Here is a 6000-nt window from a genome sequence, read left to right as displayed (position 1 = left end):
TTGTTAACACTTTCTATTGGCAACCCCACCAACTGTGAAAAAATTACATTTACTGATCTCCATCAAAGTAGGTTGACCACATCCTGCAACAGGCATTTGGAGAGTCTGAAAGAAAGGGCTAAATAAGGTACAGTGACTAAATAGGTCCCTGGTGGCCTCCAGCAGTGCCTACATCACAGCTCTATCTCCAGTTGTTACTGCAAATCTTATGTGGGTATAGGCTTTAATTTCTGTTATCATGAGACATAGGGACCACAATGTTCCATTGCCAATTTTTCTGTCTTATAATAATAGTTCTAATGATTATATCATTAAAAATAACAAAATCACCACATTGGTGTATTATTATTATTATTGCTATTATTACAGTTGATTCTTATGATTTGCAGTAATGAATGTTCTACAGAGTTGCCAAGAACTTTCTATTAATTGACACTGAACCATTGTTCCAAGGGGAAATACAAGGATAGGTACCTGCAAGCCTATTGTCACAACATGTTTATCAATAGATCAATACATACCTTATTTCATGTGTGTTTCTGTTTAAAACCACCTTAGTTAGCATATTGTGGACTCATTAACATTGAACTCACTGGCCAACAGCACTATAACTTATCCCTGAATGAAACTGATCTAAATTGTGTCTTCTCTACAGGGTGTGGCACAGCCTTCTTGCACTTAGGAACAGTAGACAGCACTTCACCACTACACATGAGGACTGTGTTACACAGAGCAATCACCGACAAAAGGCACAGACATGCAGAAGGTGGCCCTAAAGAGACTGCAGAAAGGATACTTGTTTCTAGTTTGAGAGCTGAAACCAAAGGTGGAGCACTGCCTACTTCAACCTCAGCTGGGAACGTGTGTTGAGTTCCTCCCCACTTTAGAGAGGTGGCAGAAGAGCCAATGCACATGCTTGCTAAAAAGAACTCCTTTGTCTTATTCCTCAATTACTTCAGAACTGATTGGGCCCTGGTACATACCCCAATGCATGGTAGAAGCTTGATCAAAGCCCCTGGAATCTGGAACAGCTAAAATTTTCATCTCTGACTCCTGAAATTATTGGAGCTACCCCCTTTCAACCCCATCCAGTTTCCCAGAAATGGGAGATGCCTTCTACAGCAAACTGTGAGAACAGACACCCAGCAGGTGACAGTAACCCTTCAGGCTTGGCTTGTGATTTCGTTGTTTTAACTGCAAACGCCAGGGTTGACTTCACACATCAAGACCACCCACATCACTGCCCTGGTGTGTGCAAATTTGCCAGGGCTCCCTGGTAATGTCAGGACTACATGTTATCCAAACACTGTACAGAAACCCAATTGTCTTGGGGGTATAGCTCAGGGGTAGAGCATTTGACTGCAGAAACCCAATTGTCCGTTGCAAACCAGATACATCCTTCCTTTGCTTTGTTTCAGAGCATATCATCGGTCTTTCCAGGGCATCTTATATTCAGAAAGAGCTTACCAGAGAGCAGCAGATAGTTTTTGCAATTTAGCAATGTTTATTTTGGGGTGGCTGAAATAAAGTAAAACCTGAAGTTTACCTTAAATCACTCTGTCAGTGGTTGAGCATCAACCCACGAACCAGGAGATCACTGCTGGATTACTGGTCAGGGCTCATGCCCAAGTTGCGGGCTCGATACCCAGTAGGGGGCGCACAGGAAGTAGCTAATCAATGATTCTCTCATTGATGTTTCTCTCCCTCTCCCTTCCTCTCTGAAATCAATAAAAATATATTTAAAAAACATTTAAAATAGAATGAAGGCAGATCTCGTTGAACATCTAGTCTGTCTGTACTAAGTGCTTTCACAGGTCATACTACGCTTGACCTCCACAATGACTGTGACTTGCATATTATGACTCCATTTTACTGGTAAGGAAACCAAGGTTCGAACCTGTAATGCAATTTTCCCATAACAGCTCAGCTAATAATGGGAGAACTGAAGGAAAATCCAAGTTTCTAAGACCTGGAGTAGGATAAGAAAATTTTTTTTGACCCAGGGTCAAAAGAATGAGAAATTTGACTGCATTAAACAAATAATTGACAACAAAGAGCTTTTATGTGGCAAAACTACCATAAGCAAGAAAATATGTCAAGAGCTTCTACTTTCCAGAGTGAGAAGCTGGACCATCTCTGCAGGGTTTACAAAAGATATTTTAAAAAACCCATGTGGTGGCCCCCACATGAATGACCTAGAGAGGTCACTGAGGAAAGAGACTTTCTCTGCGTGTGCTCTGTCTTCCTTTGACGAGGGCGCAGAGGAGAGTGCTGCTTTCCCATGTTAACCCAAATTCTGCAGGCTACAAGAGAGCTTGTCACGTGTTCCCGGGAGTTGAAGGAGCACTGGGATTTGACCTACTTCTGCAAAATTCTGCAGGCAGGTGGCTGGCGATGCAGCCTTAGGTGGCTGCGTGGGAGCAAACTGTAGTTCACTGATGGAGAGCACAGATGCCTCCTGCAGGACCAACTGGTGACCAATTGGAAGGATTCAGCTTGGAGTTCTATTGGACTCCATCCAGGAGAACTTTTCTGAAAGGATAATGTGACCCCAACAGAGGGAGGGGACAGCCAGATATCCTCCGGCTTAGGAGGAATTATAAGTAGCCAATGAGAGAGGTGATCCTCCACATTAAGGAAGCTACCATCTCCTGGGGCATCTCTGGGGAATCCATGGAAACATCCCACCAGAGAAAGAATCAGTTTTGGGAACCTCCATATAGTAGAGACGATGCCATGCATTGCGACTCCCGGGCACACAGAGCGTATTTCCCAGCTGCCCTTGCAGTTTGGTGGGAACTTGTGACTGAGTGACAGCCAATGGAGTGTGGGCAGGAGTGGCATGCTAGACCCCTTCCTAACTAAAGTGCACCCAAGGGATCCTTTGCTTTTTCTCTTTCCCACCAACAGCAGAGCAGGATGAGGCTCTGAAAAATGGAGAAACCATAACCTGGAAGGAGGGGGGCTTTGCATGACTTGTGGATCAGAGTTCTGCCTCCCAACCCGGCTCAAATGCTGATTCATTGCCTGTGACATGGGTGAGAGATAAATGTTCCTGTTGAGTCACTCTAATTTGGGATGGTTTGTTATTACATTAGTGTAAATCTCACTGGTACACATTATAGGGTCAGATTATATTTGACCCTAACCTCTCTTTCCTCTCCCCACCACTGCCTCGACGCCATGTAACCTGGGAGAAGTCAGAGTCTGACTCTGTGAGAGGAGAGGAGCCAAGAGAAGGAGGGAAAAAAAGGAGCCAGCCATGCCCCTTCCCCATGGCAGACTTCCAGCCTGTGGTTATGGGGAAGGGATATCCTTAAGTAGGTTAAAAATATGACAATTTTAATATTGTCCTGGGATGGATGTTCAGACTAAAATAAAGGGGCTAATTTTATAATTAAAATTACCAAAGGCATTTTTATTATATTAAATGACTGGGAAATAAAATATGAGAATAGCTTGCAATTTCATCCTGGGGCAGAAAGAAGCCAGCCCCCCATTGAGAGAAAAAATAAGTTATGTTTTTATCGTACCTTATAGAATCAAGCTCATTTAACACAAAGGTCAACACATTTAGATTATATCCAGTCTATTGCTACAATGCTTCAATAAATAACCTTGCACACACATAATGTTTATAGGCATGTGAGTATAGCTGTATAATAAATTCCTGAAATTGGGATTACTGGTTCAAATGATGTGTGGGTTTGACATTTTGATAAGTATTACTAGTTGCTCTCTGTAAAAGTTGCCCTGTAATTTCTCACCCATCACTAATGTGTGAGAGAATTGGTTCCCCCACAACCTTAAATCTAGAGTTTTATTCTCATTTGCTGGAATTGCTATAACAAATTACCATAAACTTGGTGGCTTAGAACAACTCAACAGAAGCCAAAAGTTTAAAATCCAGGTGTCAGCATGGCCATGCTCCCTTGAAAGGTTCTGGGAAGATTCTTTCCTTGTCTCTTCCTGCTTGTGGTGATTTGCAGCACCCACTGGTTTCCTTGGCTTGTGGCAGCATCACTCCAGTCTCTGTCTCCATCTTCACATGGCCTTGTTCTCTTCTGGTTGTGCAATGTCTCTCTACCTCACTCTTAGAAGGACACTGGGCATTGGATTTAGGGCCCACCTGGATAATTCAGGGTGATCTCCTCATCTCAAAATCCTCAATGGAATTATGTCTGCAAAAGACCCTTTTCCCAAATAATGGAACATTCATTATTAATGGACATATCTTTTTGGGAGCCACCATTCAACCCACTACAAGTTTATGAAAACTTTAAAAAATCATTACTCATCTTAATCATGGGGGGTTATTATATATATATATATATATATATATATATATATATATATATGCCTAAGCGACTGTTTGACCAGTAGCTATGATGTGCACTGACCACCAGGGGACAGACGCTCAATGCATAGGCATGGAAACATGGAACAGACTGTTGAATCTCAGAGAGAAGAGGGGAGTGGGGAGGGCGGGAATTGCTTAACCAAAGATCTTATATGCATATTAGAGGCCCTTTGGGGATCGGGCCAAAACCGGCAGGCCAAGGGACCCCACTGGTGCATGAATCTGTGCACTAGGCCTCTAGTATAATATAATATTGCATGTCAACTGTAATTGAAAAATAAAAAGAATGATTAAATGGCAATAAATAAATAAATAAATAAATAAATAAATAAATAAAATAAAATCCCTAAACCTTCATTCATAACATAAAAAGTCTTTACCCATCTTATAGATAATATCTCTGTATAGTTTTATACCCCTCCTTCTTAAAATTCTCTTGTTGCTTGGTCTCAGGGACATCCCTCTGGAGTCTTCTCCTGGCTGCTCTTTTTGGTCTCTCCTGACTCCTCCTGTCCCTCCCTGGGTGTGCCTTTCAGACCTCTGACCTCCTCTGTCTTCATGCTTTCCTTCCACCTGACCTCAACCAGTTCTGTGGTTTTAAGTGCCACACCTATGTGCTCAGGCTCTAGACTTCTGCTCCCACCTTTCTCCTCTACTCCAGGCTCTCTGTCCAGACCCACTCTTTCTGCTGGGATACAGTGCGGTGCTGAGCACATTGGAGCCTGAGGAAAAAGCAAACACAAGAGCCCCTATGTACGCTTATCAACACACTAGAGGCCCAGTGTACAAAAATTTGTGCAAGAATAGGCCTTCCTTCCCCTGACTGCCGGCACCCATTTCCCTCCGGCACCCAGGACCCGGGTCTTTGCTCTGGCTGCTGCCTCTCGCCTTCACTCCTGGCCGGCCGCCACCATCTTTGTCACGTTAATTTGCATATTCTCTCCTTATTGGCTGTGGGCGCCGCCATCTTTGTGGCAAAGTGATGGTCAATTTGCATATTCTGTCTTTATTAGATAGGATATTCCAGGATTATAAACCAAGTGGGAAAAGGTAATAAAAGTGCTACATTAGCCCTAACTGGTTTGGCTCAGTGGATAGAGCATTGGCCTGCAGACTGAAAGGTCCTAGGTTCGATTCTGGTCAAGGGCATGTACCTTGGTTGCGGGCACATCCTCAGTGGGGGGGTGTGCGGGAGGCAGCTGGTCGATGTTTCTCTCTCATCGATGTTTCTACCTCTCTATCCTTCTCCCTTCCTCTCTGTAAAAAATCAACAAAATATATTAAATAAATAAATAAATAAAATAAAAGTGCTACATTAAAAAATAACTATATGTAAACCCTGTGTGGTCTGATCTGTCCTAGTGCCATTGTCAGCTCTCATAGAGAGGGCACCAGGACCACAAGCTGATGCAAATGATTGCTCCTGTGGCATCATAATGCAGGGTCATAAAACAAACAAGACCCTGTCTTCACTTAAAATTCTGATATTTTCTTTAACATTTTTTTGCAATACTTTATATTTAAAATATGTTCATAATTGAATTTCTTTAAATTTTCTGCCCAAGGCAAGAATGATGCTTGCTTTACTCTGATCTTGGCCCTGCTTGATATGACAAAACCAAACTCTTAATTCACCACCC

The sequence above is a fragment of the Myotis nattereri genome (assembly GCF_964212035.1).
Source record: "Myotis nattereri genome assembly, chromosome: 1".
NCBI classification, from domain to species: Eukaryota; Metazoa; Chordata; class Mammalia; order Chiroptera; family Vespertilionidae; genus Myotis; species Myotis nattereri.
This window is presented reverse-complemented; position numbering follows the sequence as displayed.